Below are 27,878 nucleotides of genomic sequence, written 5' to 3' on the forward strand. Positions count from 1 at the left end.
AGGTACCAATATGGACCCTTTACAAATTCGTACCTTTTGAAAAGGTACCACCCCAGTGACAGCTTATGTACCTTTATTTCTGAGAGTGTATGGTATAGCTCTTATTTTGTTTACACTATAGTTTGGTGGTTTCCTTTATACATTGTTGACTTGTCAGCTAACTCAATAAATCATTAACGTATTAAGTTGCAACTGTAGTCAACAAAATGTTGAGTTTCAACAGAATGATCATAAAAAAAAAAACATTTCCTTTATTTTTCATCATTGATTTTGTTCTGTGTATCTGAGTTTGCTGTAAGCTGATGCGTTAAATCTCTTTATAGTTTAACATCAGCGTTGGGTTGCATCATGGAAAAAGGAAATATGCCATTGGGATTTTACAACATACCTGGATGAAAAAGTTACCCCTTCTACTGAAAACTTAAAGAGATCGTTCATCCAAAAACTGAAATTTCACTTACTATTTTCTCACCCTCAAGTTTCCAGCTTTAAAATCTCGTATTTTCTGTTTAGCAAAAGAAAGAAATTTAAGCAAGTTTGGAACAAGAGCAGGAGTAAATGATGGCCAAATTTTCAGCTATCATTTTAAAACATACAACAGTAGACAAAACCCAACAACAGCAAAAGGTTATTCAACCTTATTCAATCTCGCAGGGTCACATTGTATAAACCTACAGCGTGTGCTGCATATGCAACTGTGTTTTCTGTGTTGTAAAAGTTTGGAGTGGCGGTATAGTGGTTTTTCTATTTACATTAATTGCAGTGACAGTCACCCCCAGTTAGCTATGGCTGAGTGCTTTACTCTAAGCCATAATGGTGATAAAGAGAGTGCTATCAGTAACTCTCCTTTCATTAGATCACAGAATAGTGGAGTAGGGTGAACAGTATATTGCACGGATTAAACTGAAGGCTGATGTACAGACCATAGCACAATAAAATACAGCTTTTAGTGTATGGTCAGGTATATGATGGACGTTTGCTGTATTTGTAATAGAGTAATAAAAACAATGTCAAAAGTAGTTGTATTGAAGCAATGGTTAATAAAAAATATAATCTCATTATGTATTCTCCATCATGGGGATTTAAACATTTATGAGTTTCTGTCTTCTCATGAAAACACTCAAGAAGATATTTTGAAGAATGCTAGTTGCATAAGACCCATTGACTTCCATAGTAGGAAAAGAAAATACAAAGTCAAATGGTTCCTGTCGGTCTGGTGGTGCAGTGGACAGCGATGTCATCTCACAGCAAGAAGGTCGCTAGTTAAAGGGTTTCTGTGCTATAGGTGAACTGTCTACGCTAAATTGTCTGTAATGTATGGGTAAATGAGAGTGTATGGGTGTTTTCCATGTGATGGGTTTCAGCTGGAAGGGCGTTTGCTGCGTAGAACATGTGCTGGATAAGTTGGCGCTTCATTTCGCAGTAGCAACCCCTGATTAATAAAGGGACTAAGCCAAAAAGAAAATGAATGAATGAATGAATGAATGAATGAATGAATGAATTGGTCCCAGCAACCAGCATTTTCCAAACTTATTGTGTATTCAACTGAAGAAAGACACTCAAATAGGTTTTGAACAAGTGAAAGGTGAGTAAATGATTTGGGTGAACTATCCCTTTAAATTAAGTTTGGGTTTTTAAACAATGCAAAATTATTTTGCTGTAAATTTGCTGATCTAAATGATTGAGCATTGGGACATGCTGATATGCTGACTCTGCTAGACTTTTTCAGACGAGGGTGATGTCAGCCTTACTAATCAATCAGTCAATCAGTCATCTGGACCAGTGGATTACTATAAATGAACCACTTGGTCAAAGTTAAACCAGGATTTTCCACAATGGTGATATAATGCTTTAGCACTACTACAAGTAGGCTATTACAACTTATTTGGAGAGCATCCATGCTCTATGACTGCTACAATATATCTCATATTAGCATAAATATAATTTTCATAATATATCGCAACAATACAAAGCGTTCTAGATCATTCTTAAGAGCATTTGCCTTTGCCATTGAATCTGTCATCAATGTAAAAATACTAAACACTGGTCATTTTCATGATGTCAGGTAAATTAAAGTGTTAAAAAAATTACAATAGCTTACAGCTTCATCAAAACACATCCCTTTAATCCATTATGTAATTTCTTTCAATGTCTTGGATTTTATAAGCACTTCATTCTGAATTATTATGAATTCAGTTATAAAAACAATTTCAGTGTTTTTCACAAATAAATGGACCCTCTTTGTACATCCGATGCAAATCTATTCCTTATAGAAAGCAATTTCCAACCGCTAGGCTACACAGAACTGATTAGGAAAGATTAGTTTTTTGTTGCCAGGTAGTGTTTCAAGAGGAAAATTGCATCTAAGCAGCCTTTTATTCCAGCCTTTAGCCTCGTTCTACTCAGTCATAAAGGTTAGGCTGCAAGGTGGCGTAGTGGGTAGCACAATCGCCTCACAGCAAGAAGGTTGCTGGTTCGAGCCCTGGCTGGGTCAGTTGGCATTTCCATGCAGAGTTTGCATGTTCTCTCTGTGTTGGCATGGGTTTCCTCCGCGTGCTCTGGTTTACCCCACAAGTCTAAACACATGCGGTACAGGTGAACTGGGTAACCTAAATTGTCCGTAGTGTTTGTGTGTGAGAGAGTGTATGGATGTTTCCCAGTGTTGGGCTGCGGCTGGAAGGGCATCCGCTGCGTAAATAACATGCTGGATAAGTTGGCGGTTCATTCCACTGTGGCCACCAGAAATTAATAAAGGGACTATAGGCCGAAAAGAAAACGAATGAATAATAATAATAATGATTATTATTATTGTTATTATCATCATTATAAATTCTGAATTAATCAGCATACAGTAGTAGGCTACCTTGTCAAAAAAGATGACATAAAGACAAAAAAGACTAAATCTGCTATTTTTAAAGATAGGAAAGAAAGAATTCAAAAAATCACAACATTGCTTTCCACACGTGTAAAATTTTGAGATGTACTGTTATCCTGGTGATGGTTGGCAGAAAACAGGAATATCGAGAGGGCGATGCATGCCGGTAGGTGGCAATCCCACATCAATTTGTGCCAAAAAAGGGAGCGAGGGAGAAAGGGAGAGAGTCCATACTTATTAATATAGCCAAGATTAAATAAGGCTTTCACTCTGTTCTTTTGCCTTATTTTTACTTTAGTAAGACTGCGCGCGCGCGCACGGTGATGCGCATCATTCAGCAACAGATGCGTTTCAAACGCGCAGTGTCAGGTGTAATACAGCATCCGTCAGTCGCTGCAAATATTCCCTTCTCCTCAGCCACATTTTCACAGACGGAGCCTCTTTTAGTGTGCTTACACTTTCTATTTACATTTTCTGACGAAACACAGAGCTGCCCGGCGCAACAGCGATTTGTAAGCACAACGAAGAAGCAGAAACTGCAGCGCCAAACAAACGTCGCTGTAAATGAGCCCAGACGGTGGTGAGCTGAGATTCACCAAGGGAACGAGTTAAGTTAAATACGCTAACATTAAACGCCAGAAGACACCTTAGCAACTACAATTAAAACCTTATAATTGGTTGTTGAGGCTCAAGTATTCAGTCGAGGCGACGGTTCAACTTTGAGGAGGCTCTGCAGTGGACATCGCTCACGAGTAATGATCAAGGCGAGAGGAAGCAGACTCAAGGTGATGCTGCTGTAACACATTCAACAGCATTCGGCGGAGTCAGCACGTTATGGCACATCTATGGACTGCGGTGCTGGATGTGGGCAAGATTTGAAGAGCACGGCGGTTTATGGCAGTGCCTTTTAAGGGCGCATCTCGATCAGTGAAGCCTACCAAGTACTACTAACTCTCTTGGATTTTACCCAAAGGGAGGCTGATGAAAACCCATGTGGTTTAGACATTTCCTTCCCGGATGTGGATCTTAGACTTATTTTTTGCGTCCATCAAAATATATCACCGGTGTTAGATTTATTCTTTTTTTTTCTTACAGATTTTGTAAAAGATTTGTTCTCTTCCAGCCCCCCTCCCCCTTTTTTTGCACCTGCTTTGCTTTGTCAAAGCTCACCGAGCGCTTTAGAGCGCGCTGCTCTTACTTGCATCTCCGTACATCGTGCATGGATTCTACATGAACTGGGTTTTGTGAGGGCTGCAGTGATGCTCCCATTTACTGATTTCGCCTCACAGCATGCGTTTCCTGACAGAAATGGGTAAGGAACCGTAGCCTAATCTAACCGTTCTGTGCAAATCTGTTTCAAAGCGAATCTATTTTCTCAGCAAGTTAGCGCTGAATTGATGCATTTGATGTATATGTTTTTAAATATCTATCTATCTATCTATCTATCTATCTATCTATCTATCTATCTATCTATCTATCTATCTATCTATCTATCTATCTATCTATCTATCTATCTATCTATCTATCTATCTCTGCCTGCTTGCCTGTCTGTGCTGCAGAGGGATATTTGCATTATTTCTATAGCTGTGGTGTGGTAGATTGTCGTATATTTATTCAGCTGTCTTTTTGCTTTCCCTGCTGCTCTACTTACCATTACTTTTGCTAGAATATGGCGTTGGGTCATTCATATTCTGTTCACATGTGCATTGCTATGCTCTAAAGAGACAAGGGGAAAGAGGCAGTGTATCCATGATGGTCGACACAACTGTTTCTCATTGCTTCTAATAGACCCCGGTGACTTTTAAAGCTTCCTGAATACTGCACAAGGAAAGGTTATTAGTTAACACATTGCATCATAACTCGTTTTATAATTAATTTGCGATTAGGAAAAGAACTCCCGGTGGCTTGGGAAGGCTGGCAGTTCACCCAGGTGCTAATCTGCATTTAACATTCAACCCTCACAAGATTTCAGAAGTTCCCTAGGTAGAGAGGTGCTGTAATGGACACTATAAGAAGTCTGATTCATTGGAAAAGCTTCTGAGCCATGTATTGGTTTTTGAGGGAGCTTACGTAATTTATGATGGATGATTCATGGGTTCGTGGGCTGTTGCTTCACCAGTGGTGGTTGAGGATTGAGGAGCTGTCTTTTTTGGGAAGGTGCTGAAAACCAGTCCTGTTTATGGCTGAAAAAACATCATGAATGCTATAAAAATAGATTTAGTGGGCATCAGTAGCATTAAACTGTGTAATTATGATATTCTAAGTGAAACAAATGATCTACTATAAATCTACACTCTTAAAATGCATAGTTGTTTTAAACCCAATTTTGGGACAAATCCAAAAGCTGGGTTAAAATTTAAGGTCACGCTTTATTTCGATGGCCCGTTTGTTGAATTTAAGTTACATTGCATCTGCATGCCAACTAATTCTCATTAGACTATAAGTAGACTATTAGGTTGGGGTTAAGGGTTAGGGTTACTGTAAGTTGACATGTACTTGCAAACTTTCTTATAGTCAGTTAAATGTCTATTGAAGGAGCAGCATCAACAGATATTAAGCAGACAGTCTACTAATACTCAAATGGACCATCAAATTAAAGTGTTACCAAATTTAATTCCAAAAAAAAAAATGTTACTGTTCATATTTGACACAAAGTTGAGTTAAAACAACCCAGAGTTTCTAGTGTGTACATTTGTGACAAAAATCACAGATCATTTTGGTCAATAAAATTAGAAAGGACACTGCAGTAAAGTTCCAACTTAAAATAACTTGGTGTTGTTGTTTTGTTGACCAAAACTAATTTAGTAACCATCAGTGTAAGCCTGAATACTGAGAAGTAAAATGCTAAACACTCAACAACAACAAAAATTTTTTTTAACCAAAATTATGTAAAATATAAACTTTTTTTAAAATTTACTATTAGGTTTTTAACCTAAAACATGGGTTTATTATATTTTCAAACAACCCAGTATTTTTATAGCAAAGTATTAGCTAATATTGTAGTATATTGTAGTTGTGTTCAGTCAAAGAAGTATTCAATAAAGGGGCTAATGCATGTTTTATGTTTTAATGGATGCCTTCAATACACATTTTCCTCCAAGCACTGCTTGGCTTAAGTTCTTAAGAAGAAAGAATTACAATAATAACAAAACAGCAATAATATTTGACAAGCTAATGCCTGTAGATATAATAAAGATTCTCTGCGTTAGATACATATACTAGATGGATTTAACTTGCCTTTCACTGCAAATAATCCATGACAGATGTTCTGAGCATTTTCAGTCCACTGTGGACCATAATCATCTTAGCCAGCTTAAATGAAAGCATCAAATAGCTCAATTACAGTGTTTTAGAGAAAATGAATTCTCTAAAATTAAAAGTGTGATTAAAATCAAACATCCATTGGGGTCACTGTTTGAAAAAAAAAATCATATTAATTTGCAGTTTGCAATAATGGAGTAAGACCAGTAAAATATCGCCATGAACAAACCTTCCTTTTGAGAAACCTTACTCTTTTCTAAGACCGTGACTTGAAATTAATTCTTAGGCTGGACATTCTTAATCCCCAAGCTCTGTTTTGATTGATGATACATCACAAGTAGTTCAAAGAAACAAGGTTCAGTGTGTAATGCAGGCACTGGTGTGCTGTCATGAGGATGAGTGTTAATGTATTGAATGTGTGTGCTGAGCCAAAAAAATGCCAGATACCATTCAGTTCCCCCAAGGCACGAAGATGCCTGTAAACGAGAGCATTTAGCCAATATCACACCCATTAACCTCAGTAATCTCTGCCATTTAGAGAAAAATGAAGCAGTTGAAATGCTTCTGCTCAACCTGATGCTTCATAAAGACCATCTCTAATGTGGGTCAGGCTGTGCAAAATTAAAAAGTTTAATGACATAGACTGAAGGGATCGTGCGGACTTGCTTCTTCTAAAACTGCAGAAGTTGCTAAAACGAGAAGGATTGTGCTCCAGCACATTTGCAAATGCAATTTATTCTCTTATTGCCTCAGTGTTAATGCAGTGAGGCGAATGAATGACCGCACTGCTGGTGTACTGTTCTCGGGTCAGAGGAAGTGCTGTTAGACAAGACATAATCCAGCCAGCAGCGTGTGCCAAACACACAGCCACACTGGCGTTCTCTTTAAAAATGGTGTTTTATTAATCGTGCGGCGTTCCTGTTGCTTTGTCCCAGCTGAATTTCAAGTAACAATAGTACAATGATGGAATTTTAAGTGGGATAATGTCGTACATCCTCTTTAGCTAAAATGTTTGACCTTTGGACCATTACTGTAGAATCGATAGCTCTTGTTAGATGCGTTCATGCTTGTGTCAACCATGGCTAAATCTACAAGAACAAACGTCTCATTCCTATTTTGTGGTTACTGATCATATGTGCTTTGTCTTTTAAAAACAAAATCTGTACACCATCATAAATTAAGAAAAGCATCAAATATTCAGAAAAAAAAACACTTTTAATAATATGCAGATAGCATTTTAACCCTAATTTTAGCAACTTAGCTTCATATGGTGCTATTTATTTTATATGAAATTAGGATTTTTTATCCATGACTTGTGAGACTTGTTGGACATTTTCATTAAAAAGTGGTGTCACACAAAGGGTGATACTTAACAATTTTAAAGTGGTTCCAAAAAAAGAGACTTAACAGGTGCACATTATGGGCATCGAAGTTCAGTCAAATGGTCTTGAATGGAGTCTTTTAACTAATTCAAGTTTTTTTGTTGAATTGGCAATTTAAAATTTGCATTTACTTTACCACAGAACATGGCTTTCAGTAACAAAAAGGCATGGGCGTAAGTCCTGAGGGATGTATATTGATTTATTATTTATTTATTTTAAATCTATTGTGAAAATATAAGTATGTATACTTAAAATAATTGTGTAAGTAGAACAAAAACAAATGCAAAAATGCATTTCGAAACAACTGTGTTCCCCCTCCCCTTCCTCACAGTGCTTTGGCCCACTGCCTGCTTTCCTAGTAAAGTCTGGTCCGGATACATGGCCGGCCGGAAGTGCCATATGCACATTAATATAGCAGCATATTTTATGACACTTTATAACAATAATTAATAAACGTCTTTCGGATGAGACGTTAAACTGAGATCCTGACTCTCTGTGGTCATTAAAAATCCCATGGCACTTCTTGTAAAGAGTAGGGGTGTATCCCTGGTGTCCTGGCCAGATTCCCTCTCCGCCCTTATCCATCATGGCCTCCCAATCATCCCCATCTACTGAATTGGCTTTATCACTATCTCTCCACTCCACCTAGAGCTGGTGTGTGGTGAGCACTCTGGCGCTGTTGTCCTGTGGCTGCCGTCGCATGATCCAAGTGAATGCTGCACACTGGTGGTGGTGTGGAGAGACCAACATCCCCCCCCCCCCCCCCCCCCCCCCCCCCCCCCCCCCCTTCAAGATTGAGAAGCACTTTGGGTGTGTGGCCATACATGATAAATGTGCTATATAAATACCCACATTATGCTACATGAAATAAAGTGATTCTCTTTTATGTAGATCATGCAGACTCATTCATAAATTAGTTGTGGCAAAAATGTTGATTACCGATGTCATAAATCTGCTATATTAGCAATTAAAATATCACTCATCTAGTTAACGTTAGCTTGTTTACAATAGCTTGTTGAATATTGCACTGGAACTAAACACGCCAAAGCCATTTCCCATCCATTATTTTATTTCTGACAACTGGCATAATGTTAACTTAGCATTAATGGCCACAGTTACCATATTGTTCAGCATTTACCAAAAGTCCACTGTGCTAAAAACCCACTGTAAAAAAAAATAATAAATAAAATAACCCCTCTGTATTTTTTGTATAATAAAATCTTCTGTTTTTACAGTCAATTGAAGCTGCATTTGTTTTGTTTTTTTCATATTGTGACGCAGTTCCTAGAGAAGCAGAATATTAAATGAGCTAACAGTAGGCATGGTTTGTTTTATTTACCATTGGCTAAATGGATGTAGGCATTTCATTCAGAAAGACCAAGAAAAGAGGTTTTAGAAGAGTTATTACAACCTAACAGATGATGCTCACCATTCCTGTTTTTTGTCAAAACTGTGGTTAAATATGTTAGCTACGATCAATACCTCAAAATCCCATAATCTGAGAATAAAACTAAAAAACAATCAGGAACTGCATTTTCAGATTTCAATTAAAGATTAAAGGGGCAAACTATTTATTTTTCTTAAGGACATGCACGGATGAATTGTTTACTACAAAACTAGCAATGTGAGCTAACAAAACCATATGGTTAGTTTGGATTCTTAAGGGACTTTAATTAGGGTCATAATTTTAAATAAAATGTTAAAAACTTTTTGGAATTCCTTGTTTTTATTGTATATGACAAGCATGTCAAATCAAGCGAAACATTAATGAGAAAAGACCCATCTCTCACCAGCTTTCTTTGCTGTCTCTGACTGACCAACTGACCCACAGATCCCTTCCCTAAACAATAATAATGATAGAAGCGAAGTTTTTCACTGTGGGGACATATCGTTTAGTAAAATGTTACTTTATTATTTGTGTCCCCTTTAAAATTGCTCAAGAGAAATGTTATATTTATTGTCCTCTCCTACCAGTAAATTAAATTACACCTATGCAAACAGGTATCAAGTTCCTATGTTTTTAAAAATATATGGATGAAAAAAAAAGATTGTCATTTAGTAAAATAACCACTTGTAAAAAGACTTTACAGTTTATATATATATATATATATTAGGGCAATGTGGGGGCGAAGTAGGTAGCCATTCGGTAGGCCATTCGCTGCAAACAAAAAAAAAAACGTGCTGGATAAGTTGGTGGTTCATTCCACTGTGGCGACCCTAGATTAATAAAAGGACTAAGCCGAAAAGGAAATAAATGAATATAGTTTTTTAACCCATAAGCATAATTTATTGAACTATGCCTGAGACAGTCACAATATAGGACAGTATAACTTTTTTAAAAATCTACACACACCCTTACAGCTGCTTTCTATAACAAGAGGTGCATGAAAGACAAAATAAATGTTTAACCATTTACTGGATTTTTAAATGATGTTAATACTACTTTTGTGCTGAAAAAATGAAATAATAGGCATCACGATGAGGCAGTGGGAAGCGTGATCAGCTCACGATCGTCAGTTGGCATTTCTGTGTGAAGTTTGCATGTTCTCCCCATATTCACGTGGGTTTCTTCCGGGTGCTCCAGTTTCCCCCACAGTCCATACACATGTGGTACAGGTGAATTAAATAAACTAAATTAGCTGTAGTGTATGTGTGTGAATGCAAGAGTAGGTGTTTCCCAGTGTTGGCATCCGCTGCGTAAAACATATGCTGGATACGTTGGCAGTTCATTCTGCTGTGGCAACCCCAGACTAATAAAGGAACTAAGGCAAAACGAAAATGAATGAATGAATAAATAAAACAATCATTGTTGTAGAAATATTGCAAACAAGACTAAGGCACAAGCTTGTAAAGCTTTGCTTATCCTGTAACTTTTAACAATCCTCGTATCTGATCTAGTGCCCAGGAAGACTGAGCTGCGAAAAACCCTCTGGTTTTATGTGTTTTATTCAGGCTTTATGTTTATGTTTAATAAGGTCTCTTGTGGCAGATTCTTGCTGATGATAATTCTGGAATCACCAAGGGCTGTTGCTGGGTCATGTGGCCTCTGTGAACGCCTGTTCACATTACTCTTCTGCGAATTTGTACTGGAGCAAAGATACCGTGGTTTATTACCTGCAGTATGTTGGTTGTCACAGTAGATCTCCCTTAACAATTTAGACCGCGCCGAGGTGAATGTGCTCCTGGAATGGCCTAACCTGGTTTCCTTGCTCATTGCCTACTTGCCTGCAGAGCAATATTGGGGTCACGGGTTCAAATCCCTCTCGGAGCCATAGCAAAATTCATCAAGCGTGAACATAATGAGCTACCCTGCATAGTGACACAAGCTAACAATTAGATCCATCCAAAACAGCTTCATTTATAGACCCGCGGAGCTGTGTGAACTGATATTGATGTTTTTAGCTTGAACACATTTGAGATTCTTTACCGTCTGTGACGGTGCAATGAATCAGTTGTTGATGTGGATATCAGTCAGTGATTTATAATTAGTCTGCCTGTGGCCATCGCAACGTGAAAGCGAATTACGTAAGCAAAAGATAGGTCTAGGGGAACAGGATGCAGCCCAAATGGCTTCAGATGAATGATGAAACGAACAAGCTGCACTGGTTTTAGTTCTGCAGCAGATGTCTAATGCCATACGCGGATGAAAAAAGGAGACATTTGGTGCACTGGAGAGAAGCCAGGGTGTTGCATGGGAATGGAGAGGTTAGGGTTTGTGCGCATCAACTCATATGGAGATATGTGCATTGAGCAGCTTATTAAGCAAACCTCTCATTTCAATGAAAATTGACTCTCGTGCCCTCAGGCCTCGCTAACTGTAATAAATGTCTATGCATTCGAAATACTCAGCCTTCAGTCGTAGAGATTGTGCCGTCACACAATAGCGACAGCCTCCGTGTGTTGGTTGTTAATTCAGAAATCCTATGTCAACACTATATCCTACAGACGAGCCAAATGGCATAAATTGTACTGTTGAGTGAGATTAGTCATTGGAGACAGAGAGGGAGGTGTTCTCAGCTCAGCTCAGCTTATAAATATCACGTTGCCTTGATTGCACTGTATGTTTGTCATCACCGCCGTGGAAGGCGCAGTACAAATCTGGGTTGCTCATTATATCGGAACCCCTTTTCAAACAGCCACCCTCCCCTCCCCCTAGAGGTTGTCTTCTCCCACTCTCAGCATATTTCGGATATGGGAGAGGAACTTGAAGGCAGTTGGCTTTTTCAAGCCTCTCAGATCTGTTGGCCTGGATTCACAAACAGAAGTGTGTCAAAGAGATCCATGTCTTTGAGGCTGATAAATCACAGACTTCCTAGAGTACACAGTGTTGTGACAGGGTCCGGGGTCGAAACTGTTCCACAATAAAAACATTTGCCAACCAACATACTTTCCTAATATGATGGCAGTGGCAGATATAGATCAAAACAGCTTGGCATCTCAGCAGACACTTCATTGAGCCAGTGTCTGTTGAGAAATGAGTGCGGTAAAAAAATTTAAATAAAAGCATTCTGTGTCAGTGTGACACATTTGATTTAGGTGATAATATTGCCATTTCAGCATCCTATAAATTTGCCCGAAGGATTATAAATCTTTAAACTTCAAAGCCTTTAAATTGTGTTTTAAAAGGTTCAAACTATTTTTTGGCAAATGAAAATGATTTTAGTTTTATTTCATTTTCATGGGCTCAATACCCAGTGGAGGTTTTTCTCTCCTCAAAATACAAAGATCTCTGAATCATTAGTTTCTTGTCTGCACTGCAAAACCCAACAGTCAATTTTATCAAATTAAATGAGTGTAGTTAACTCAAAATACTCATTTGAAAAGAGTTTTGAACTCAATGTTGGTTTTCTCAAACAGTTTGAGTTTTAAAGTACTCGGTTGGTTTGAGTTCTCTTCATTTATTAGGATTTACTTTATTGCTCAAATTGTTTCGTTTACTCAAATGTATTAAGTTCACAGTACTCATTAGGATTAGTTTTTGAACTTAAATGGTTGTAGCTATCAGTTTCCTCAAATAATTTGGGTTACTTTAACTTATTGGGTTTTACAGTGTGCCAGATTCATTTATTTCCATATTTAAGAATGGGAAATCTCACTCACTTTCCATCGACTTAGTATTTGCTTTATTATTCTTCCTGAGAGATACTAAGCCCTGAGAGTGCAACACGTGAATCCTTTTTTTGCTGGGAAACACCCCCCACACAGTTTTTCATTCATACACAAACTCATACACTACAGGCAATTTAGTTTCACCTGTACTGCATGTCTTCGAACTGTGTGGAAAAACCAAAGCACAGGAAGAACATGCAAAATACACGCAGAAATTCCTCCTGGATTCCAAATATTTCCAAAATTAAATACACACATCAAAAAGCAAACAAAAACACTAAATATTTAGACCAGTAAGGCGCAGTGGGTAGCAATGTCGCCTCACAGCAAGAAGGTCACTGGTTCGAGCCCTGGCTGGGTCAGTTGGTATTTTTGTGTGAAGTTTGCAAGTTCTCCCTGGGTTTGCATGGGTTTCCTCCAGGTGCTCCAGTTTCCCCCACAGTCCAAAGACTTGCACTATAGGTAAATTGAGTAAGCTAAATTGGCTGTAGTGTGTGTGTGCGCATGTGAGAATGAAAGGTGTTTCCCAGTACTGGGCTGCAGCTGGAAGGGCATCTGCTGTGTAATAACATATGCTGGATAAGTAGGCGGTATTTGGGCTTACCGATGGCCGGTAGCATCACAATGCTGAGCCAGCATCGCGATCCTCCACCCCGCCTCCTTCAAAGCAGCAAACCACTCACAAAAAATTCACACTTAGGCCGTTTACACTTATACGTCTTAGTTTTAAAATGAAAATTAAAACCTCAGAAACTGTTGGTTGGTTCCTGTTGGTTGTGCACCTTTTTACCAACCAAGTTTGTCAACGCCATTATAACAACACAGATCTCTCTGCCTATTCATGCCAGAGCTCCGTGGAAAAAATGATTGACATGCTAAATTGTGTATAACTTATCTTTATTTATTTAGGATTTGGTTATGGGTTATAAAGCAAAGACGATGCGGGTCAGTTAGTTGAAACAGTAGGCTACAAATAATTAATTCTTTATGAATTAATTAATAATTCCTAAATAATTCACCGCCGCCACCTACAATGACGATACTATCGTCCATTGCAATGTTTCACATTAGACATCGTACGATGCCAAATTGGTCGACTTCACCCAACCCTAGTTGGTGGTTCATTCCGCTGTGATGACTCCTGATTAATAAAAAGACTAAGCCAAAAAGAAAATAAATTAATTAATTTAGACAAGTATGGCCCTGGCCAATTTACTGACACACTTGTTTAAGAGCATCAATGAATTGATTTAGGGGAGTTACTGCGTTTTGCTAACAAGCAATAGATTATAATTGCAGCTTAGACTATGTTAAGGCTATTGAGCTGATCTATAATTGAGAATGTAGTTAGTTTGTAGTCATTTGGTAGATTTTAAAGGTGTGCCTTTATTGTTTTGTCTTTTAATGAAAGCCGCTTAAGATCTAGCATCTTATTTGGACGAGGATCCATTTTATAATTGTTCTTCTAAAATACTGCAAGAGCATCCTTGCATCAGAATCTACTTTATCCCAAGCTGCTCTAATGTGCAGTTTCTGTCACTAACTGTACAAATATTCCAGTTGTTTTATAAAAATTGGAAAATGGAAAGAACGGAGGTAATGTGCCGGGTCTCCTCCTAGAGCCACTCAGGGCCTTGAAACACACTGGATTTATGTGTGCCGGCATGCTTGCAGCTGAGTGCTTCAATTGGCCAGGCTTCATGCAGAGTCAATACTAATGACGGAGGAGACTACACGGCCACAGTCAGATTATAGCTTGGAGGCCCTCAGCTGCTTCTATTGTCATCTCAAGCAGGGAAAGTAATGGTTACCACTGTTTGCCTCCCCTGGTCTCTTTTGCATTGTCTGTGTTGTGCAGTCATTAAGGTTAATGACTAGGCGGATATATTTGTTTTGAGCAGTGAAAAGCATAGCTCACGGGAACATGTAGGTGTGCTGAATGAGTGTGTTTTCACACCGCGTTCCTCCACCAGAAGCTATTGCACGTCCCCTTCACTCGGGTTGCTGCTCGAATGCGCATGCAGCAGAAGCTCGCATTGTAATTCATGTTTTTTGTATGTGACAGCAGCGTGTCGGTGATGGATACCTCAGCAGAGGCGGCGCCTCAGACACATCTCATTCCCGTAAATGGATGCTGAGTGTCCAGCCGGATAATCCCCCTGCTGACAGAGGTGCAAACAAATGAGGGCGTTCCATACGTCGCTAAATTAATCAAGTAGATTGTCATCATCCAGCAGCCCATCTCATTTGAAGCCTTAAATACAGGCTTGGCTTCATCCACCACCAGTCAATAGAAGAAGAGATGTTTTCAGAGAGGAACAGTAGAAGGTGTGATAATGACAGTGGTTAGCGTTTCGCTAACGGAGCCTTCATCAATATTGAGCATGGTGGTTGATGAGTAAAACAGTCTCCCTTGTATTAATCGACCACGAGAGACCACTTAACTGAGCAAAACTGCCCACTTCCACACACTAAGGCATGTCAGTGCATTAGAGGAGCAAAGGCTCTTTGAGTGGATTGGCTGTGTAATGCAATCTGTATGCATGGGATGAGCACCATGCTAGCTGTGGCTCCTTCATTTATGCCCAACCAGGAGGGTCAGGCCGGTGCTGCCTTTTTCCTCAGTCTTTTTGTTTGCTCTATTTTTTGCCTTCTTGCATTCGCCAAGTTTAATTTAAGCAGATGCACCAAGTTCTCATGGCAACACTGTATCTAGCAGATTCGCTGTGTCTGTATAGTGACACACATCAACATCGATTAATTCCTTTGAATGCAGCTAAAACTCAGATGCACATTCAGGCAACCTATGAATCTAATGCCAGTAATGATTTTTTTTAGAGTAGAATCGTCTGCTAAATTGATTTCTTTTGATTTCTTTTATTTTGTATTTTAATTACTACGCATGGAAACTTAGCTAATGAATAATGAATGTGGTTCTGCACTGTATGTGCTCTGCCTTTTAATGCACCACTATCACTCAGTTTCCCTCAGTCTCCTGACTCTCTATTCGGCTTTATCTTCATCTGTCTCTTGAGCTCAGTTTAAGAGGAAGACAGAATGGATATGTCACATTAGCTTCCCGGAAAAATGTGGATTTAGGAGATATTGAAAGGATAGTGAAGTAAGGCTAATGACTCTTTTTGACTAACATAGGGTGTGTTCACACTTGGCAGGTTTGGTTCGATTAAAACAGACTCTGTTCATCCAACCCTGGGGTGCACCAAACAAGGGCTTCCAATTGAACTTTTGTGTGACTGAAACATGAATGCAATATGCATGAACCAAAAGTATCTAAACGAAGCAAACCCAGGATTATATATCATAAGTTGCAACAATTATATGCAACATAATATTGTTCTCATACAGGACTACTGTATCTTTTCAATAATACTTGTAATATTAAGGGTGGCGCAGTGGGTAGCGATGTCGCCTCACAGCAAGAAGGTCGCTTATTCATGCCTCGGCAAGGTTAGTTGTCATTTCTGTGTGGAGTTTGCATGTCCCCCCCGTGTTGGCATGGGTTTTCCCCGGGTGCTCTGGTTTCCCCCACAGTCCAAACCAACACATGCTCATTCTGAAAACAAATTCCGGTGGACATTTCTGAGGACTCCGAATTATGTAGCCGGAGGTGCGTATGGCTGCATTTTATTTATTTAAGTGAAAGCTACGGGGCGGTATGATGCCGTTCCTTTTCGCGCTTACCAGCTGACCACTTACCTTCGTGTGGAGGGGTTTCCCGCTGCAACCAGTTTGTCCAGTTGGCTCGTCATGTACGCTGGCTGACTTAGGACGCAGAGAGGAGATGACCATGACGTTGACAACCACGTTTGAGTCCGGGGAAGAGCAGTTCCAGTGAGAATGTGATAAAATCCTAAAACATGGTAAAAATCAGACGAGGGCTTTCCTTTTTCTGGAATTGCTGGTTGGGTTAAGGGAGGTAAGCGGGTTGGTGGGTTAATCGATAAAATTGTTTAGGGAAGAAGGAGGGTGGTTCAGTCGATTGGCTGGTCGCCCAGTCTGCCATTCAGTCAGTCAGACAGACGTTCGGTTGACATCAGCCTCTGCTGGGTTTACGCAAGAACATTGTGGGCGCAAGTAGAACTCGCGAGAGAAATTTGAGATGCGAAAGAGCACACACTGTGACCTCTTGTGGATTTTCAAAAACAAAAACTGCACAAATATTTCACTGTCATCAGAAACGTCCACGTGACTACGTTTTCAGAATGAGCCTGGGTTGGTACAAACACATGTGCTATATGCTTGTGAATGTGAGTGTATGGTTGTTTTCTCAGTTATGAGTTGCAGCTGGAAGGATATCTGCTGTGCAAAACATTTGCTGTTGGCAGTTCATTCTGCTGTGGCGACCCCTGTGTAATAAAGGGACTAAGCCGAAAAGAAGATTAATGAACGAATGGAGTATTTAGCTTTTTGTTTCTCTGTAATTTCTTTTACAAGCTGTATTGTGTAAAGCACTATAGATTTGAAGGTGACTTGACTTAACTTGACAAGTGTGAACACATTCTTAGATTCATTAGGAAGTGTCACTCTAGGGAACTTTATGCTCCACTACTGAAACATCACACTTATATTTCAAATCTATCACCTTTGAAAAAATTAGGCTTGATATAATTGGAGTAATGCCCATGGAATGCACTCATGCTCATCAAGGCCACATTTAAGTGATTAAAATACAGTCAAAACTGTAATATTGCTAAATGCTACATTGTACATTTAACCACTCTAACGCGTAGTAAAAGTAGTAACACGCTACTTTTAAAAATAAGTATTATTATTTGAGTTACTTTAAAAAAATGTAATGAGAGTCACTTTTTACCTTGCTGAATTGGCTTTTTAAAAAATATGTTTCTGAACAAAAATGTCTTAGTCAGGTTGAATCACACACTCAATGAGAGACTGCAAGGGAACAGACATTCAGCTCGCACTCATCATCATCATCATCATCATCATCATCAGGTCTCCTTTTTCACAACAGCTGAGTCAGTGTACTAGTAACTAGTATAGTAATATATATATATTTATAGTTTATATATATATATATATATATATATATATATATATATATATATATATATATATATATATAAATGATATTGGTTTAATTTGAGTCAGAGGGGGTATATCCATATTGAGTATATCCAGATTCTTGTTATTTTGAACTCATCGAAGCAAAGAAGTGGATTGTTGTTAAGTATAGATAATGTGTAAGTAAAAATCTTGTCAACTGCAAGAAATACGACATTGAATAAATAATAAAAAAAAAATAAAACGGATACAAATCACTACACCCGCACTCTACCTCCAGCTAAACAACAAATGATTGACATCAGTTCATGTTCTCTAGGTAAAACGGTTATTTCGACTAAACAAAAAAAATGGTTACTGTTTTTATTATTGAGGAGATGCAGCCACTGCCCACTGTAAAAAGGTTTTATAATATAGTAAGATTTTTTTTCTCTATTTGGAAACGATTTACACATTTGGTAAGGCCACGTGAAGAATATATATAGCTCAAAGATTTATTTTGATTTGGGAAATTTTTATCGTCTTACTGTTCATTTTGTTACTAAACATTTTAAAGGTTTAAAATCTATATTAAGAATACATTAAAGCCTTAATATGCATTATTTCATGTTAATACTCTTATTGCAATCTTTATCTCAATGGACAGTGATTTAAAAATTTAACTAATAACCCAAAACGTACAAAGCAAACACAATACTTTTCATGCTTTCATTAATCTGTATATACAGTCTGAATAGCTCTGGGCTCAGAAAGTTCTCAAAATATAATTTTATCCTACTTTTCTTAAAGGTAAATGAAGGTGTAGGTTATATACTGTGGGTGGTTGTTAAATGCAGAACTTCTCTATAAAAAAGTAAAAAAAATAAAAATAAAAAAAAAACACCCGCAAGTTCTGAATGAGATCAAAGTTCAAACCTCAGCCAGGTAAGGAAAAGTAATGCAAAAGTAACTGAAAAATAATGTAACTGTAATATTTTATTTGTGTTGGTTTTGGAGGGGGAGTAACTCAATATTGTAATGCAGTACTTTCAAAAGTAACTTTCCCCAACACTGATCATGACAAAGCAGATTTTTTTATTACTTATTTACTCCAGTCTTCTTCAGTGACATTTTTTTTAAGTTATCAATCAAAAATGCTTGATTTTCTGCTCAAGAATCTTATGTACTATCAAAAGTTAAAAACAGTTTAAAAAACAGCATTAATTTGAAAAAATAACATTTTACAGTCTTAATTGTCACTGTTCATCAATGCAATGCATCCTTGAAAAATATAATTTATTTCCTTGACAAAAAAAGTTAAATTATATTCTGTTTTGTTCATATAATAACATTTTTATTTCTTTTGCAGAACACAAAATAAGATATTTTGAAAGTCTGTGCCATCTAAATCAACACTGGGCTGCAAAAACTTTTGTTGTATAAAGCAAAATAGGCCCTAAAAATATAAGTTCTATCAGTTATCTTTCATTGAATAAGGTCAGATAACCAATTAGGTTTAAAAATGAGTAAGATGACAGCATTTTTATTTTGAAAAAAACCCTTCTTCCCCCACAACTTTCAAATCTTGCACTCTTTTAAAGATTCAGAAGTTGCATACTCAAGAAACGTTACAGCAGATTTGTTTAAATGTAACTGGAGTGACATTTCACTTATGAGACGCACTAGACAGCGGTAGTGAACATGTTGAAGCTCAGTCCTAATGACAGCTAAGTTTTTGGAACTCTCAAGGTCTTTGCACCTGCTCTCATCTTCTCAGAGTCAGGACAGGGAGAAAGGGATGAACCACTTATCGAAACATACCGACTACAGGGATAAAAAATCAGGCATTTTAGGTATAAGAGACTTTTTTTATACAGTCTAGCATGCACATTAACTGGTTTTCGTGTGATTTCAGCTATAACATTTATGGTAGCAGTGTTGTGAGATTTTATACCTGATTAGCAGTTTTTCGAGATTTTAGTCTTTTATTAATCGAGTACAAAACTGCTCATGATAAACACTTTTTGTTGTTTAATCAATAAAGTCACAGAAATATTTGTGGTTAATGATATTTTTGTCCTATCAAGCCAGTTAAGACAGTTTACAAAGAGGGATTAAGACATTTTGTAAATGATTTTTGACCACTATGAAGCACCATACAATACTTTTCAGTACTCTAATTTGCATGCATTGTACATTTACAGCGTTTACAATACAATTATGTACAATTATATATTAACAAAGTAACCAAGTCAAATGCTGTTGCAGATTCAACTCACTGAGGGTTTTTCTGATATTAGTGTGTGAGTGTGTTGCTTTGACATTTTATGTTCCACTCATTGTTATCATTAAATATCACATCTACTGTATATCAGAATCAGAAAGAGCTTTATTGCCAGTTATGTTCTCACATACAAGGAATTTGCTTTCATGACAGAAGCTTCTTCAGTGCAGCAGAATTACAGTGACAGGACAAAAAACAGATAATGTATATCTTTTAAAAATAGAAGTAAATAGTGAATGCAAATATACAAATTGACAAGTGTAAGTAAAGGTGTATTACTATACACAACGTTATATGGAGATGTCACTCCCGAAATACAGCAATCTGTACATGGATGTATTCTTCTAGCAGCATGAAAAACAAAGCTTATTCAAATTCAGAATGAATTACATACAGCAACGTTTACAAATTCAGCTTCCTTTATAATAAGAGCCCATCTCAGTTGATCACAACCAAGGGGCCATGCAGACACAATTACTGTCCAAATAGGGCTTTAGCCAAAAAATAACACATGATTAGGTTTGATTATGAAAATATGCAAAACCATTGACCAAGAATGTTTATTGCTAAACGACAGCAGCCGTTTAAAGACTTTTTGCACTGTATGAATAAACTTTTTCAGTTAACTATTGGAAAAAGTATATTTAACTTAAATGAATAGTTCACCCATAATAATAATTTTGTTTTGTCATTATTTACTCTCCGTTGTTGGAAAGCAGGAAACCTGTTTCCATTAATTTACATAGTATTTGTTTTTTCCGACTATATTGTCACCTTAGAATTACAACGTTCTATCTGTGATTTTTGTCAAAATTAAGGTATTGACATATTCTTATTAAATGACAACCTATTTACATTACGGGATTTTTTTTATTATAGGAAGTTGTTTACATTTTAAGACTTTTTATTTAAAAACAAATGTTACACATAATTTTTGCTATGGAATGCAAAAACTTTGAAGCTCAATATATCAAAATCATTCAGAACACAGATAGAACCTTATAATTCCAAGGTGACGAAATATCAGTTGTTAGTTGTTTCCAATATTGTTCAAAATATGTCCTTCTTTGTTTAAAAAAAAAAAAAAAAAAATATATATATATATATATATATATATATATATATATATATATATATAAGGATATATATATATATATATATATATATATATATATATATATATATATATATATATATAGGACATAAATATAAAGGATTAAAATATTAAAAAACATATTATTTTCTAGCCTACATAAATTTAAAAACCAACCTTTCATGACTTCTTCATCTCGGGGGGCTTTTTTAGTTTATTCATGACAATTTGCTTTTGTATAATGTTATTATTATTAGCAGTATTATTTATTATATGCATATTTATATTTGTTTTATCAAAAACAAGCTTAGATTTGCCCACCTGTCAGGTTTCAGACCATATGGGGCACAGCATGTGTATTTGGATATAACTCAGGTTTTTGAACACACTTCGTTATTATTGTTCATTTATTTGTTTGCTGGAAATTAGAACTGAATTTAGTAGTTTTAATAGTTTTAAAACAAATATTTGTGCTTAAGAAAAGAAATTAATTTTTTATAGGATAATTGATGTCTGTGCGTACAAGGTTTCCCTATCCATGAGAGCGAAACTGAAAGTAGATATTGAGAGGCCTTATCTGTCATTCTTGCGCGGTAGATGCTCTGTTTAACTATTTTCCTACTAGTGAAACACTCAGTTTTTCCAATTACAAAGTCATGTAAATAGCAAATGGCGCTACACAACTGGCTCTTAAATGGAATGGGAGATGAGACTCTGATTGGTTTATTCTCAAAACACACCTAAAACTAAAAAAATAAGCTCAACCCTTTTAGACCACCCGCAAAAAGCGGATTTTGCCATCCTTATATTAGCAAAAGTGGATTCTAACACGCCCTGAAAGTGTTTGTGCCCTGCACTTTGTGCATTGTATGTCAAAATAGAGCCCTTAAACTGAAAGGATTATTTCTCTTAGCCCTCCTGTTAGATTTTTTCATTCATATGAATCATCAATATTTACAAATTATTACAAAACCCACAATACAACAGAACCATAACTAGGGTTGTGTGATACTGGAATTCGTACCAATTGCGGCTTTAAAACGCCTGTATCTGTACTGTAGTTACATGCAGTAAATAGCGGTGAGTTTGGTGTTCGGATGACCTTCATGGCCAATCACAGTCATTTCTGTTGAGCATGTGAACACAACAGCAAATCAACTCTGTTTAAGAACATGCTCAACAGTGCTCAAATTTTAGTGGAAAATAGATGTTTTTTTAAATTCCAGTATCGATTGGTACCAAACTCCATTATCGTGACAACCCTAACCACTACTCGATCACAGCATCCTCCATCTTCCAGTTGTCAATTTTCTTGACAATCTTCATATTGCAGTTCAGATCGTGTGAATGCAACCATGGAAAATTACCAACAGGGAATTATTATTTCTCAGGGACTGGCTTTATTTACATGACTGGATTTATTCATGTAAATACCTGGCACCAAAGCTGTGGATTTTAGATTGTGGATTTATTCGAAAACTGATTTGTTTTCTAGTAGATGGCAGTAATGCTGACCATAAATTAATTATCCTTCGGTTATGCTCTTATTTATTAAGGGCCGCCACAGCGGAAAAAACAGCCAAGCAGCATATGTTTTACACCGTGGATGACCTGCCAACTGAAACCCAGTACTGGGAAACACCCATACACTCTCACATTCACGCAGTCACACACGCACTCATACATTATGACCAATTTTGTTTACCCAGTTCACTTATAGCACATTTCTTTGGACTGTGGGGGAAACCAGAGCACCTGGAGGAAACACAAACATGGGGAGAACATGCAAACTCACACAAAAACACTAACTGATGCAACCGGGACTCAAACCAGAGACTTTTTTGCTTTGAGGCAACAGTGCTAACCACTGAGCCACCATGCCACCCTCTAACCATACACAGCTCTACTATATACAACTCTATGTACGCTACAAACATGCTGTAATCATAGCAAAACATTAAAATAACTTGCTTTGTCTGACGGAGCAATGCCACAATAAGACATTGTAAATATTCTGAGTTGTTTCAACCAAAATTAGTTTGGGTTACTCTTGGGTTAAAAATGTAATTAAAAAAGCATCACCCTGCTGGTTTTGAATACATTTGACCCAAATTTTAAAATATATCGTGATAAGTCTATATAACAGTCGTGACATGCCTACAAGCAAGGCACTGAATATGTATCAAGTGTAGGAGAAGGACTCCAGGTGTTTACATAAGTTACTGTGCCATGCAGCATTGTAATACACATTCCTTTTGATGCGAGATGAAAACAGTCATGCTGTATACTCTTGACGCTATCTCTCTCTCATTGCCAGAGAGATGCTTTATGGACTGGCTGTGCAATAGATTTAGCAGCAAACTATGACAAGCACTTCGAAGGCGAATTGAACTTGGTTGATCTCAGCCATTATTAAAACCCCCATTTGGAAGACACAGGCCATAAAAAACTGTAAACAACTGTATCAATTTGCTTTCACAATTGTTCAGTAGTAACTGTAGAGGCTCTAATGCAAAGCTATGAATTATTCCTAAGCAGGCTGTCTGCGTGAGAGAAAGAGAGACAGCAATGAGCAGAGAGACAGACAGAGAGAGACGGAGTGAGCGTAAGCTCTGACTCACAACTGCTGTGCAACAGTCTGGACACAATGTGGGGTCCAGTCGTTGAATTAAAATCACAGCAACTTGAAAGAGGAAAGTCTGCATTCACTGCAGCAAAACATGGCACGGTTCTCTGAAAAACCTTAATACATACTGTGCTTTGCTCCACCCGCCCCCTTGTTCTTAAAGCATACAAGCATCAAACAGGGGCCACAGCAGAGCAGAGCGGATCATACATTTTAGCCCTGGCTTTAGATGTCTTTGAATTTTTTTTTTTTTTTTTTTGGCTTGTCTTTTTAGTTGGGTGATTAATAATTAATCGTTTTTATTTTAGCCGTTACAAAAGAGAGTCAAAGGCACATTTTTGCATATCATGATCTGAAACTGGCTAGTTTATATCTATACTGCATGTTGGGTCAATTTTTGTGTAACCCACTGCTAGGTTGAGTTTCACTTGGTGTGTATTAGTGCTGGCTGAACACTTTGAGGTTCTAAAATGTATTTTTCTATAGCTAAATATTTAAACTGAGCCATATGTAGTGGTATGTCTGTGACAATGGAGTGTCAGTATAAAAGAAACAGTGCATGTGTGCCCATAATAGGTCTGAGATGAATGGGCATTCAGAATTTTCTTATACTCAATATTTAGTGATAGCAATATAATTAATATAATATAATATAATATAATATAATATAATATAATATAATATAATATAATATAATATAATATAATATAATATAATATAATCTTTTCTTTCACTATTACAAGTGAGTGTCACTTTCAGTTACCATGGCAACGATTTGCACTTCCACACTGAACGTTTCATGTGTAAAACGTACCTGTACACATGTAAGGCAGCAAGACTGGAGGGAAAAAGCTTTTACATGAATCCATGCATCCACTATGTGAATTGTATGATAGCATACAACTGTTTAAATAGTAAGCTTGGAGGTCCATTTCTAATCCTAAACTCAACCATTATATAAACAAACCTACCATCTCATGGCAGTTTGTATGATGTCAGTTCTGACTTTATATAATCAGCTTAAGTCATTGATGCATCAATGCTATATTTTTTGTGTGAGTGAAATTATACAATTTCATAAGCGTTATTTTGCAGATTGTATAAAAATGTACAAATGAGATAGCACTTATTTATATGCATTAACCACCAGCTCAGCAAAATGTTGTTCCCTTATTATTAATCATAATATAATAAAGCATATCAGACAGAGTATTACTCTATAATGTGGACTCAGTGTCACTGCTGGGTAGATTATCTAGAAATAACTAAAATATATACTGTATATAGTAGTTTTACAATTAATTTTAAATGCTCTCTCAATACTGGGTTGCCTCAGGAATGGCATCCACAGGTAAAATGTGCCAGTATAATTGCTGGTTCATTCTTCTGTGACGACCCCTGGTAGAGAATGAAATAAGCTGAAGGAAAGTGAGTGAGTGAGAGTGAGAGAAATCTAAAATATAAACCAATAGGAAATATACTCCATCTTTTGTCATTAACAACATAAAGGGACCTATTATACACCCGGCGCATGGAGGTGTGATAAGGCGCATTGTTGGTGTCTTGCTATTTTGAGAAACTGAAAGAGACTGCGCAACAGACCAACTGAAAGCTGGTCTAAAGTCCAGCGCAACGCACAACAGTTATGCACCTATGCAGGTCTAAACACTTATACATTGCTTAATACACACAGGGTGAACAGCAACACACAAATATATTTACATATGAAAACAATTAAAAGATTTGAATGTTACAAAAATTATCATTTACTACATAAATATAAAAAACACAGCCTCCATGCCTTCTTCACCCCAGGGGGCTTTTTCAGTTTATTCATGACAATTTGTATATTGTTGTTATTATTATTAAAAGTATTATTTACTATATGGATATTTATATTTGTTTTCATAAAAACAAGTTTATATTTGTCCACCCGTCAGGTTTTGGAGACGTATATCACCATATGGGGCATAAAAATAGGGTTTAGTTTTGATATAACTTCATAAAACACTTCATTATTATTGTTCATTTATTTATTTCCTGGAAATTAGAGCTGAATCTTTGCACTTAAAAAACTAAATTAAATATGTAGGCTGATGGATGTCTTCAGTGGAGTAAGTTTCCACCATTTCCTCCTCTACGAAAGTAAAGGAGTGAAGTAAAGAGTTAAAGTAAATTAAGGAGAAAGTATAGTGGCCGAATGGAGGAGGCTTATTCTTTATCCTTGCGCTGCAGATAATCAGTTTAACTGTTTTCTCACTAGTGAAGCATTCAGTTTTTACACAAAGTCTGCCATATAAATAGCAAATGTGCCATGGCACGATCCAACTGACTCTTAAAGGGAATTAGAGATGAGAGTCTGATTGGTTGAATGCACGTTATGCTCAAAACACACCAATAACTTATTAAAAGAATAAGCACAGCCCTGTTAGACCATGCACTAGGGCGCAGACCGTATATTACATCCTTAAAATAGAAAAAGTGGATTCGGTCATGCTCTTAATGCTTTTGCACCCTGCGCTTTAGACTTTGCACCTAGATCATTAAAGTAGAGCCCCTAGTGAATTAAACATTACATTACACAGTGTTTTCTCAAACTTGTGAAGGAGATAACTGTAAAAATGAAAGAAATAATTTCTGTCAAAATAGAACATCAGATATAAAAAATAAAAATATTATAAGAACACAGTTTTGTAAATATAAAACAATATACAGGCATGCTATCAATAAGTAACCATGATCTGATTAGGAGTATTTTGAATATTATGTAATATAATTACAAGTGTTTATTTATTTTGCTTATTTTATTACATAATGTAGATCAGTGGTTCTCAAAGTAGGGGTAGGAGTAGGTAATGGGAAAGGGTGGCTAGGTGATTTCTATAAATCTATAAATTGTATTAAACAATTGAAATTACCTTATTTTATTCATAACTCATAAAAGAGAAAAAATAGATAATAGTTACTATTGAAAAACAAAATGCAAGTATAAATATCAGTCTTTCACTTTTTTGGAATTACATTAGATACATGACACAGCATCAGTTGCAACAGATTGATTTTACAACACCACTTGCCAACACCATTTTGGGACTCATGTACATTCAAGTACAGATTATGACTGAACAAGGAGGGTAATCTCAGAGTGGTGGAATCCAAAATTAAACCAACAATGAGCTTGATGTGCTCCAACCTGCGAGGCACTATTCATCTCATGAGGTGAGGGTAATGTTGAAATTAAACTAATGAATCAATTACTATAAAAATTGGTTGATATATATATTGTGAATTCATTTTCATGTTTAAGAAACCGGTCTGTGATGATTCGCGCTTTATGACATGGTGCGTTATCCTGCTGGTAGCCATCAAAAGATCTGTACAATGTGGTCATAAAGGGATGGACATGGTCAGCAACAGTACTCAGGTAGGCTGTGGCGTAGACACAGTGCTCAATTGGTACCAATGGGCCCAAAGTGTGCGAAGAAAATATCCCCACACCATTACACCGCCACCAACAGCCTGAGCCATTGATACAAGGCAGGATGGATCCATGCTTTCATGTTTTTTACGCCAAATTCTGACCCTATCATCCAAATGTGGCAGCAGAAATTGAAACTCATCAGACAATCAGGCAATGTTTTTCCAATCTTCTATTGTCCAATTTTGGTCAGCCTGTGTAAACTGTAGCCTCAGTTCCCTGTTCTTAGCTGACAGGAGTTGCACCCAGTTTAGTCTTCTGCTGCTGTAGCCCATCTGCCTCAAGGTTGGACGTGTTGTACGTTCAGAGATGCTCTTTTGCAGACCTCAGTTTTAAACGAGTGGTTATTTGAGTTACTGTTGCCATCTATCAGTGGGAATGAGTCTGGCCATTTTCCTCTGACCTCTGGCATCAACAAGGCATTTGCGCCCACAGAACTGCTGCTCACTGGATATTTTCTCTTTTTCAGACCATTCTCTGTAAGCCCTATAGAGGGCTGTGCGTGAAAATCCCAGTAGATCAGCAGTTTCTGAAAGTCACTTTAATCTTCACTTAAATGACTTCAAAGTCACTTAAATCACCTTTGTTCCCCATTCTGATGCTCGGTTTAAACTGCAGCAGATCGTCTTGACCATGTCTACATGACCAAACGCATTGTGTCGTATGATTGGCTAATTAGAAATGTGCCTTATTGAGCAGTGCCTATTAAAGTTGCCGGTGCGTGTACATATGTCAATATGCTCATGTT

The 27,878-nt window shown here is 37.1% G+C and overlaps 1 protein-coding gene across 2 annotated transcripts in view; it reads left to right on the plus strand.

The window, feature by feature from the left end:
• The window catches only part of lrrc4cb (leucine rich repeat containing 4C, genome duplicate b), an 80,296-nt gene that overhangs the window by 15,895 nt on the left and 36,523 nt on the right, over window positions 1–27,878 (plus strand). Inside the window, exon 1 of one of the 2 annotated variants that reach the window (XM_005166488.6) lies at window positions 4,037–4,187. The exons of the other annotated variant lie outside the window; for it this stretch is intronic. The gene's annotated coding sequence lies outside the window, so the exon portion shown is untranslated. Of the gene's footprint in view, window positions 1–4,036; window positions 4,188–27,878 lie in introns of those variants that run through there. 2 annotated transcript variants of the gene reach the window in all.

The sequence above is a fragment of the Danio rerio genome, chromosome 7, assembly GCF_049306965.1.
Source record: "Danio rerio strain Tuebingen ecotype United States chromosome 7, GRCz12tu, whole genome shotgun sequence".
Taxonomy (NCBI): Eukaryota; Metazoa; Chordata; class Actinopteri; order Cypriniformes; family Danionidae; genus Danio; species Danio rerio.